The following is a 12722-nucleotide window of genomic DNA, read 5'->3' on the forward strand; positions in this document are numbered from 1 at the left end:
CCTCAAAATTTGGCTAAAAAAACACGTTTTCCTCACATTTCGGTGACAGAAAGTTCTGGAATCTGAGAGGAGCCACAAATTTCCTTCCACCCAGAGTTCCCCCAAGTCTCCCGATAAAAATGATACCTCACTTGTGTGGGTAGGCCTAGTGCTCGCGACAGGAAATGCTCCAAAACGCAACGTGGACACATCACATTTTTTTTAAGAAAACAGAGGTGTTTTTTGCAAAGTGCCTACCTGTAGATTTTGGCCTCTAGCTCAGCCAGCACCTAGGGAAACCTACCAAACCTGTGCATTTTTTTAAACGAGAGCCTAGGGGAATCCAAGATGGGGTGACTTGTGGGGCTCTGACCAGGTTCTGTTACCCAGAATCCTTTGCAAACCTCAAAATTTGGCTAAAAAAACACGTTTTCCTCACATTTCGGTGACAGAAAGTTCTGGAATCTAAGAGGAGCCACAAATTTCCTTCCACCCAGCATTCCCCCAAGTCTCCCGATAAAAAATTATACTTCACTTGTGTGGGTAGGCCTAGCGCCCGCGACAGGAAATGCCCCAAAACGCAACGTGGACACATCACATTTTTTAAAGAAAACAGAGGTGTGTTTTGCAAAGGGCCTACCTGCACATTTTGGCCTCTAGTTCAGCCGGCACCTAGGGAAACCTACCAAATCTGTGCATTTTTTTAAACTAGAGACCTAGGGGAATCCAAAATGGGGTGACTTGTGGGGCTCTGACCAGGTTCTGTTACCCAGAATCCTTTGCAAACCTCAAAATTTGGCTAAAAAACACGTTTTCCTCACATTTCGGTGACAGAAAGTTCTGGAATCTGAGAGGAGCCACAAATTTCCTTCCACCCAGCATTTCCCCAAGTCTCCCGATAAAAATGATACCTCACTTGTGTGGGTAGGCCTAGCGCCCGTGACAGGAAATGCCCCAAAACACAACATGGACACATCACATTTTTTGAAAGATAACAGAGGTGTTTTTTGCAAAGTGACTACCTGTAGATTTTGGCCTCTAGCTCAGCCGGCACCGAGGGAAACCTACCAACCTGTGCATTTTTTAAAACTAGAGACCTACGGGAATCCAAGATGGGGTGACTTGTGGGGCTCTGACCAGGTTCTGTTACCCAGAATCCTTTGCAAACCTCAAAATTTGGCTAAAAAAACACGTTTTCCTCATATTTCGGTGACAGAAAGTTCTGGAATCTGAGATGAGCCACAAATTTCCTTCCACCCAGCGTTCCCCCAAGTCTCCCTATAAAAAATGATACCTCTCTTGTGTGGGTAGGCCGAGCTCCCGTGACAGGAAATGCCCCAAAACGCAACGTGGACACATCACATTTTTGGAAAGAAAACAGAGGTGTTTTTTGCAAAGTGCCTACCTGTAGATTTTGGCCTCTAGCTCAGCCGGCACCTAGGGAAACCTACCAAACCTGTGCATTTTTTAAAACTAGAGACCTAGGGGAATCCAAGATGGCATGACTTGTGGTGCTCTGACCAGGCTCTGTTACCCAGAATCCTTTGCAAACCTCAAAAATTGGCCAAAAAAACACGTTTTCCTCACATTTTTGTGACAGAAAGTTTGGAATCAGAGAGGAGCCACAAATTTCCTTCCTCCCAGCGTTCCCCCAAGTCTCCTAATAAAAATGATACCTCACTTGTGTGGGTAGGCCTAGCGCCCGCAACAGGAAATGCTCCAAAATGCAACGTGGACACATCACATTTTTGGAAAGAAAACAGAGGTGTTTTTTGCAAAGTGCCTACCTGTAGATTTTGGCCTCTAGCTCAGCCGGCACCTAGGGAAACCTATCAAATCTGTGCATTTTTTTAAACTAGAGACCTAGGGGAATCCAAAATGGGGTGACTTGTGGGGCTCTGACCAGGTTCTGTTACCCAGAATCCTTTGCAAACCTCAAAATTTGGCTAAAAAACACGTTTTCCTCACATTTCAGTGACAGAAAGTTCTGGAATCTGAGAGGAGCCACAAATTTCCTTCCACCCAGCATTCCCCCAATTCTCCCGATAAAAAATTATACTTCACTTGTGTGGTAGGCCTAGCGCCCGCGACAGGAAATGCCCCAAAACGCAACGTGGACACATCACATTTTTTTAAAGAAAACTGAGGTGTTTTTTGCAAATTGCCTACCCATAGGTTTTGGCCTCTAGCTCAGCCACCACCTAGGGAAACCTACCAAACCTGTGCATTTTTTAAAACTAGAGACCTAGGGGAATCCAAGATGGGGTGACTTGTGGTGCTCTGACCAGGTTCTGTTACCCAGAATCCTTTGCAAACCTCAAAAATTGGCCAAAAAAACACGTTTTCCTCACATTTTGGTGACAGAAAGTTTTGGAATCAGAGAGGAGCCACAAATTTCCTTCCTCCCAGCGTTCCCCCAAGTCTCCTAATAAAAATGATACCTCACTTGTGTGGGTAGGCCTAGCGCCCGCAACAGGAAATGCCCCAAAATGCAATGTGGACACATCACATTTTTTTAAAGAAAACAGAGGTGTTTTTTGCAAAGTGCCTACCTGTAGATTTTGGCCTCTAGCTCAGCCGGCACCTAGGGAAACCTACCAAACCTGTGCATTTTTTAAAACTGGAGACCTAGGGAAATCCAAGATGGGGTGACTTGTGGGGCTCTGTCCAGGTTCTGTTACCCAGAATCCTTTGCAAACCTCACAATTTGGCTAAAAAAACACGTTTTCCTCACATTTCGGTGACGAAAGTTCTGGAATCTGAGAGAAACCACAAATTTCCTTCCACCCAGCGTTCCCCAAGTCTCCCGATACAAATGATACCTCACTTGTGTGGGTAGGCCTAGCGCCCGCGACAGGAAATGCCCCAAAACGCAACGTGGACACATCACATTTTTTGAAAGAAAACAGAGGTGTTTTTTGCAAAGTGCCTACCTGTAGATTTTGGCCTCTAGCTCAGCCGGCACCTAGGGAAACCTACCAAATCTGTGCATTTTTTTAACTAGAGACCTAGGGGAATCCAAAATGGGGTGACTTGTGGGGTTCTGACCAGGTTCTGTTACCCAGAATCCTTTGCAAACCTCAAAATTTGGCTAAAAAACACGTTTTCCTCACATTTCGGTGACAGAAAGTTCTGGAATCTGAGAGGAGCCACAAATTTCCGTCCACCCAGAGTTCCCCCAAGTCTCCCGATAAAAATGATACCTCACTTGTGTGGGTAGGCCTAGCGCCCGCAACAGGAAATGCCCCAAAACGCAACGTGGACACATCACATTTTTTGAAAGAAAACAGAGGTGTTTTTTGCAAAGTGCCTACCTGTAGATTTTGGCCTCTAGCTCAGCCGGCACCTAGGGAAACCTACCAAATCTGTGCATTTTTTTTTAACTAGAGACCTAGGGGAATCCAAAATGGGGTGACTTGTGGGGTTCTGACCAGGTTCTGTTACCCAGAATCCTTTGCAAACCTCAAAATTTGGCTAAAAAACACGTTTTCCTCACATTTCGGTGACAGAAAGTTCTGGAATCTGAGAGGAGCCACAAATTTCCGTCCACCCAGAGTTCCCCCAAGTCTCCCGATAAAAATGATACCTCACTTGTGTGGGTAGGCCTAGCGCCCGCGACAGGAAATGCCCCAAAACGCAACGTGGACACATCACATTTTTTTAAAGAAAACAGAGGTGTTTTTTGCAAAGTGCCTACCTGTAGATTTTGGCCTCTAGCTCAGCCAGCACCTAGGGAAACCTACCAAACCTGTGCATTTTTTTAAACTAGAGCCTAGGGGAATCCAAGATGGGGTGACTTGTGGGGCTCTGACCAGGTTCTGTTACCCAGAATCCTTTGCAAACCTCAAAATTTGGCTAAAAAAACATGTTTTCCTCACATTTCGGTGACAGAAAGTTCTGAATCTGAGAGGAGCCACAAATTTCCTTCCACCCAGCGTTTCCCCAAGTCTCCCGATAAAAATTATACCTCACTTGTGTGGGTAGGACTAGCGCCCACGACAGGAGATGCCCCATAACGCAACGTGGACACATCATATTTTTTTAAAGAAAACAGAGGTGTTTTTTGCAAAGTGCCTACCTATAGATTTTGGCCCCTAGCTCAGCCGGCACCTAGGGAAACCTACCAAATCCGTGCATTTTTTAAAACTAGAGACCTAGGGGAATCCAAGATGGGGTGACTTGTGGGGCTCTGACCAGATTCTGTTACCCAGAATCCTTTGCAAACCTCAAAATTTGGCTAAAAAGCATGTTTTCCTCACATTTCGGTGACAGAAAGTTCTGGAATCTGAGAGGAGCCACAAATTTCCTTCCACCCAGCGTTCCCCCAAGTCTCCCGATAAAAATGATACCTCACTTGTGTGGGTAGGCCTAGCGCCCGCAACAGGAAATGCCCCCAAAACACAACATGGACACATCACATTTATTGAAAGAAAACATAGGTGTTTTTTGCAAAGTGACTACCTGTAGATTTTGCCCTCTAGCTCAGCCGGCACCTAGGGAAACCTACCAAACCTGTGCATTTCTTAAAACTAGAGACCTAGGGAATCCAAGATGGGGTGACTTGTGGGGCTCTGACCAGGTTCTGTTACACAGAATCCTTTGCAAACCTCAAAATTTGGCTAATAAAAACACGTTTTCCTCACATTTCGGTGACAGAAAGTTCTGGAATCTGAGAGGAGCCACAAATTTCCTTCCACCCAGCGTTCCCCCAAGTCTCCCGATAAAAAATGATACTTCACTTGTGTGTGTTGGCCTAGTGCCCGTGACAGGAAATGCACCAAAACACAATGTGGACACATCACATTTTTTGAAAGAAAACAGAGGTGTTTTTGCAAACTGCCTACCAATAGGTTTTGGCCTCTAGCTCAGCCACCACCTAGGGAAACCTACCAAACCTGTGCATTTTTGGAAACTAGAGACCTAGAGAAATCCAAGGTGGGGTGACTTGTGGGGCTCTGACCAGGTTCTGTTACCCAGAATCCTTTGCAAACCTCAAACTTTGGCTAAAAAAACACATTTTCCTCAAATTTTGGTGACAGAAAGTTCTGGAATCAGAGAGCAGCCACAAATTCCCTTCCACCCAGAGTTCCCCCAAGTCTCCCGATAAAAATGATACCTCACTTGAGTGGGTAGGCCTAGTGCTCACGACAGGAAATGCTCCAAAACGCAACGTGGACACATCAATTTTTTTTAAAGAAAACAGAGGTGTTTTTTGCAAAGTGCCTACCTGTAGATTTTGGCCTCTAGCTCAGCCAGCACCTAGGGAAACCTACCAAACCTGTGCATTTTTTTAAATTAGAGCCTAGGGGAATCCAAGATGGGGTGACTTGTGTGGCTCTGACCAGGTTCTGTTACCCAGAATCCTTTGCAAACCTCAAAATTTGGCTAAAAAAACACGTTTTCCTCACATTTCGGTGACAGAAAGTTCTGGAATCTGAGAGGAGCCACAAATTTCCTTCCACCCAGCATTCCCCCAAGTCTCCCGATAAAAAATTATACTTCACTTGTGTGGGTAGGCCTAGCGCCCGCGACAGGAAATGCCCCAAAACGCAACGTGGACACATCACATTTTTTGAAAGAAAACAGAGGTGTTTTTTGCAAAGTGCCTACCTGTAGATTTTGGCCTCTAGCTCAGCCGGCACCTAGGGAAACCTACCAAATCTGTGCATTTTTTTAAACTAGAGACCTAGGGGAATCCAAAATGGGGTGACTTGTGGGGCTCTGACTAGGTTCTGTTACCCAGAATCCTTTGCAAACCTCAAAATTTGGCTAAAAAACACGTTTTCCTCACATTTCGGTGACAGAAAGTTCTGGAATCTGAGAGGAGCCACAAATTTCCTTCCACCCAGAGTTCCCCCAAGTCTCCCGATAAAAATGATACCTCACTTGTGTGGGTAGGCCTAGTGCTCGCGACAGGAAATGCTCCAAAACGCAACGTGGACACATCACATTTTTTTAAAGAAAACAGAGGTGTTTTTTGCAAAGTGCCTACCTGTAGATTTTGGCCTCTAGCTCAGCCAGCACCTAGGGAAACCTACCAAACCTGTGCATTTTTTTAAACTAGAGCCTAGGGGAATCCAAGATGGGGTGACTTGTGGGGCTCTGACCAGGTTCTGTTACCCAGAATCCTTTGCAAACCTCAAAATTTGGCTAAAAAACACGTTTTCCTCACATTTCGGTGACAGAAAGTTCTGGAATCTGAGAGGAGCCACAAATTTCCTTCCACCCAGCGTTTCCCCAAGTCTCCCGATAAAAATGATACCTCACTTGTGTGGGTAGGCCTAGCGCCCGTGACAGGAAATGCCCCAAAACACAACATGGACACATCACATTTTTTGAAAGAAAACAGAGGTGTTTTTTGCAAAGTGACTACCTGTAGATTTTGGCCTCTAGCTCAGCCGGCACCGAGGGAAACCTAAAAAACCTGTGCATTTTTTAAAACTAGAGACCTACGGGAATCGAAGATGGGGTGACTTGTGGGGCTCTGACCAGGTTCTGTTACCCAGAATCCTTTGCAAACCTCAAAATTTGGCTAAAAAAACACATTTTGCTCATATTTCGGTGACAGAAAGTTCTGGAATCTGAGATGAGCCACAAATTTCCTTCCACCCAGCGTTCCCCCAAGTCTCCCTATAAAAAATGATACCTCTCTTGTGTAGGTAGGCCGAGCTCCCGTGACAGGAAATGCCCCAAAACGCAACGTAGACACATCACATTTTTGGAAAGAAAACAGAGGTGTTTTTTGCAAAGTGCCTACCTGTAGATTTTGTCCTCTAGCTCAGCCGGCACCTAGGGAAACCTACCAAACCTGTGCATTTTTTAAAACTAGAGACCTAGGGGAATCCAAGATGGGGTGACTTGTGGTGCTCTGACCAGGTTCTGTTACCCAGAATCCTTTGCAAACCTCAAAAATTGGCCAAAAAAACACGTTTTCCTCACATTTTGGTGACAGAAAGTTTTGGAATCAGAGAGGAGCCACAAATTTCCTTCCTCCCAGCGTTCCCCCAAGTCTCCTAATAAAAATGATACCTCACTTGTGTGGGTAGGCCTAGCGCCCGCAACAGGAAATGCCCCAAAATGCAATGTGGACACATCACATTTTTGGAAAGAAAACAGAGTTGTTTTTTGCAAAGTGCCTACCTGTAGATTTTGGCCTCTAGCTCAGCCGGCACCTAGGGAAACCTACCAGATCTGTGCATTTTTTTAAACTAGAGACCTAGGGGAATCCAAAATGGGGTGACTTGTGGGGATCTGACCAGGTTCTGTTACCCAGAATCCTTTGCAAACCTCAAAATTTGGCTAAAAAAACACGTTTTCCTCATATTTCGGTGACAGAAAGTTCTGGAATCTGAGATGAGCCACAAATTTCCTTCCACCCAGCGTTCCCCCAAGTCTCCCTATAAAAAATGATACCTCTCTTGTGTGGGTAGGCCGAGCTCCCGTGACAGGAAATGCCCCAAAACACAATGTGGACACATCACATTTTTGGAAAGAAAACAGAGGTGTTTTTTGCAAAGTGCCTACCTGTAGATTTTGGCCTCTAGCTCAGCCAGCACCTAGGGAAACCTACCAAACCTGTGCATTTTTTTAAACTAGAGCCTAGGGGAATCCAAGATGGGGTGACTTGTGGGGCTCTGACCAGGTTCTGTTACCCAGAATCCTTTGCAAACCTCAAAATTTGGCTAAAAAACACGTTTTCCTCACATTTCGGTGACAGAAAGTTCTGGAATCTGAGAGGAGCCACAAATTTCCTTCCACCCAGCGTTTCCCCAAGTCTCCCGATAAAAATGATACCTCACTTGTGTGGGTAGGCCTAGCGCCCGTGACAGGAAATGCCCCAAAACACAACATGGACACATCACATTTTTTGAAAGAAAACAGAGGTGTTTTTTGCAAAGTGACTACCTGTAGATTTTGGCCTCTAGCTCAGCCGGCACCGAGGGAAACCTACCAAACCTGTGCATTTTTTAAAACTAGAGACCTACGGGAATCCAAGATGGGGTGACTTGTGGGGATCTGACCAGGTTCTGTTACCCAGAATCCTTTGCAAACCTCAAAATTTGGCTAAAAAAACACGTTTTCCTCATATTTCGGTGACAGAAAGTTCTGGAATCTGAGATGAGCCACAAATTTCCTTCCACCCAGCGTTCCCCCAAGTCTCCCTATAAAAAATGATACCTCTCTTGTGTGGGTAGGCCGAGCTCCCGTGACAGGAAATGCCCCAAAACACAATGTGGACACATCACATTTTTGGAAAGAAAACAGAGGTGTTTTTTGCAAAGTGCCTACCTGTAGATTTTGGCCTCTAGCTCAGCCGGCACCTAGGGAAACCTACCAAACCTGTGCATTTTTTAAAACTAGAGACCTAGGGGAATCCAAGATGGGGTGACTTGTGGTGCTCTGACCAGGTTCTGTTACCCAGAATCCTTTGCAAACCTCAAAAATTGGCCAAAAAAACACGTTTTCCTCACATTTTGGTGACAGAAAGTTTTGGAATCAGAGAGGAGCCACAAATTTCCTTCCTCCCAGCGTTCCCCCAAGTCTCCTAATAAAAATGATACCTCACTGGTGTGGGTAGACCTAGCGCCCGCAACAGGAAATGCCCCAAAATGCAATGTGGACACATCACATTTTTTTAAAGAAAACAGAGGTGTTTTTTGCAAAGTGCCTACATGTAGATTTTGGCCTCTAGCTCAGCCGGCACCTAGGGAAACCTACCAAACCTGTGCATTTTTTAAAACTGGAGACCTAGGGAAATCCAAGATGGGGTGACTTGTGGGGCTCTGACCAGGTTCTGTTACCCAGAATCCTTTGCAAACCTCAAAATTTGGCTAAAAAAACACATTTTCCTCACATTTTGGTGACAGAAAGTTCTGGAATCTGAGAGGAGCCACAAATTTCCTTCCACCCAGCGTTCCCCCAAGTCTCCCGATAAAAATGATACCTCACTTGTGTAGGTAGGCCTAGCGCCCGCGACAGGAAATGCTCCAAAATGCAACGTGGACACATCACATTTTTTGAAAGAAAACAGAGGTGTTTTTTGCAAGCCTCCTACCTATAGATTTTGGCCTCTAGCTCAGCCGGCACCTACGGAAACCTACCAAACCTGTGCATCTTTGAAAACTAGAGACCTAGGGGAATCCAAGATGGGGTGACTTGTGGGGCTCTGTCCAGGTTCTGTTACCCAGAATCCTTTGCAAACCTCAAAATTTGGCTAAAAAAACACGTTTTCCTCACATTTCGGTGACCGAAAGTTCTGGAATCTGAGAGGAACCACAAATTTCCTTCCACCCAGCGTTCCCCCAAGTCTCCTGATACAAATGATACCTCACTTGTGTGGGTAGGCCTAGCGCCCGTGACAGGAAATGCCCCAAAACACAACGTGGACACATCACATTTTTTTAAGAAAACAGAGGTGTTTTTTGCAAAGTGCCTACCTGTAGATTTTGGCCTCTAGCTCAGCCGGCACCTGGGGAAACCTACCAAATCTGTGCATTTTTGAAAACTGGAGACCTAGGAAAATCCAAGATGGGGTGACTTGTGGGGCTCTGTCCAGGTTCTGTTACCCAGAATCCTTTGCAAACCTCAAAATTTGGCTAAAAAAACACGTTTTCCTCACATTTCGGTGACCGAAAGTTCTGGAATCTGAGAGGAACCACAAATTTCCTTCCACCCAGCATTCCCCCAAGTCTCCCGATACAAATGATACCTCACTTGTGTGGGTAGGCCTAGCGCCCGCGACAGGAAATGCCCCAAAACGCAACGTGGACACATCACATTTTTTTAAAGAAAACAGAGGTGTTTTTTGCAAAGTGCCTACCTGTAGATTTTGGCATCTAGCTCAGCCGGCACCTAGGGAAACCTACCAAATCTGTGCATTTTTTTAAACTAGAGACCTAGGGGAATCCAAAATGGGGTGACTTGTGGGGCTCTGACCAGGTTCTGTTACCCAGAATCCTTTGCAAACCTCAAAATTTGGCTAAAAAACACGTTTTCCTCACATTTCGGTGACATAAAGTTCTGGAATCTGAGAGGAGCCACAAATTTCCTTCCACCCAGAGTTCCCCCAAGTCTCCCGATAAAAATGATACCTCACTTGTGTGGGTAGGCCTAGTGCTCGCGACAGGAAATGCTCCAAAACGCAACGTGGACACATCACATTTTTTTAAAGAAAACAGAGGTGTTTTTTGCAAAGTGCCTACCTGTAGATTTTGGCCTCTAGCTCAGCCAGCACCTAGGGAAACCTACCAAACCTGTGCATTTTTTTAAACTAGAGCCTAGGGGAATCCAAGATGGGGTGACTTGTGGGGCTCTGACCAGGTTCTGTTACCCAGAATCCTTTGCAAACCTCAACATTTGGCAAAAAAAACACGTTTTCCTCACATTTCGGTGACAGAAAGTTCTGGAATCTGAGAGGAGCCACAAATTTCCTTCCACCCAGCATTCCCCCAAGTCTCCCGATAAAAAATTATACTTCACTTGTGTGGGTAGGACTAGCGCCCGCGACAGGAAATGCCCCAAAACGCAACGTGGACACATCACATTTTTTTAAAGAAAACAGAGGGGTGTTTTGCAAAGGGCCTACCTGCAGATTTTGGCCTCTAGCTCAGCCGGCACCTAGGGAAACCTACCAAATCTGTGCATTTTTTTAAACTAGAGACCTAGGGGAATCCAAAATGGGGTGACTTGTGGGGCTCTGACCAGGTTCTGTTACCCAGAATCCTTTGCAAACCTCAAAATTTGGCTAAAAAACACGTTTTCCTCACATTTCGGTGACAGAAAGTTCTGGAATCTGAGAGGAGCCACAAATTTCCTTCCACCCAGCGTTTCCCCAAGTCTCCCGATAAAAATGATACCTCACTTGTGTGGGTAGGCCTAGCGCCCGTGACAGGAAATGCCCCAAAACACAACATGGACACATCACATTTTTTGAAAGAAAACAGAGGTGTTTTTTGCAAAGTGACTACCTGTAGATTTTGGCCTCTAGCTCAGCCGGCACCGAGGGAAACCTACCAAACCTGTGCATTTTTTAAAACTAGAGACCTACGGGAATCCAAGATGGGGTGACTTGTGGGGCTCTGACCAGGTTCTGTTACCCAGAATCCATTGCAAACCTCAAAATTTGGCTAAAAAAACACGTTTTCCTCATATTTCGGTGACAGAAAGTTCTGGAATCTGAGATGAGCCACAAATTTCCTTCCACCCAGCGTTCCCCCAAGTCTCCCTATAAAAAATGATACCTCTCTTGTGTGGGTAGGCCGAGCTCCCGTGACAGGAAATGCCCCAAAACGCAACGTGGACACATCACATTTTTGGAAAGAAAACAGAGGTGTTTTTTGCAAAGTGCCTACCTGTAGATTTTGGCCTCTAGCTCAGCCGGCACCTAGGGAAACCTACCAAACCTGTGCATTTTTTAAAACTAGAGACCTAGGGGAATCCAAGATGGCGTGACTTGTGGTGCTCTGACCAGGTTCTGTTACCCAGAATCCTTTGCAAACCTCAAAAATTGGCCAAAAAAACACGTTTTCCTCACATTTTGGTGACAGAAAGTTTTGGAATCAGAGAGGAGCCACAAATTTCCTTCCTCCCAGCGTTCCCCCAAGTCTCCTAATAAAAATGATACCTCACTTGTGTGGGTAGGCCTAGCGCCCGCAACAGGAAATGCTCCAAAATGCAACGTGGACACATCACATTTTTGGAAAGAAAACAGAGGTGTTTTTTGCAAAGTGCCTACCTGTAGATTTTGGCCTCTAGCTCAGCCAGCACCTAGGGAAACCTACCAAACCTGTGCATTTTTTTAAACTAGAGCCTAGGGGAATCCAAAATGGGGTGACTTGTGGGGCTCTGACCAGGTTCTGTTACCCAGAATCCTTTGCAAACCTCAAAATTTGGCTAAAAAACACGTTTTCCTCACATTTCGGTGACAGAAAGTTCTGGAATCTGAGAGGAGCCACAAATTTCCTTCCACCCAGAGTTCCCCCAAGTCTCCCGATAAAAATGATACCTCACTTGTGTGGGTAGGCCTAGTGCTCGCGACAGGAAATGCTCCAAAACGCAACGTGGACACATCACATTTTTTTAAAGAAAACAGAGGTGTTTTTTGCAAAGTGCCTACCTGTAGATTTTGGCCTCTAGCTCAGCCAGCACCTAGGGAAACCTACCAAACCTGTGCATTTTTTTAAACTAGAGCCTAGGGGAATCCAAGATGGGGTGACTTGTGGGGCTCTGACCAGGTTCTGTTACCCAGAATCCTTTGCAAACCTCAAAATTTGGCTAAAAAAACACGTTTTCCTCACATTTCGGTGACAGAAAGTTCTGGAATCTGAGAGGAGCCACAAATTTCCTTCCACCCAGCATTCCCCCAAGTCTCCCGATAAAAAATTATACTTCACTTGTGTGCGTAGGACTAGCGCCCGCGACAGGAAATGCCCCAAAACGGAACGTGGACACATCACATTTTTTTAAAGAAAACAGAGGGGTGTTTTGCAAAGGGCCTACCTGCAGATTTTGGCCTCTAGCTCAGCCGGCACCTAGGGAAACCTACCAAATCTGTGCATTTTTTTAAACTAGAGACCTAGGGGAATCCAAAATGGGGTGACTTGTGGGGCTCTGACCAGGTTCTGTTACCCAGAATCCTTTGCAAACCTCACAATTTGGCTAAAAAACACGTTTTCCTCACATTTCGGTGACAGAAAGTTCTGGAATCTGAGAGGAGCCACAAATTTCCATCCACCTAGCGTTTC

Source organism: Pleurodeles waltl, chromosome 6, assembly GCF_031143425.1.
Source record: "Pleurodeles waltl isolate 20211129_DDA chromosome 6, aPleWal1.hap1.20221129, whole genome shotgun sequence".
In the NCBI taxonomy this organism is placed as follows: domain Eukaryota; kingdom Metazoa; phylum Chordata; class Amphibia; order Caudata; family Salamandridae; genus Pleurodeles; species Pleurodeles waltl.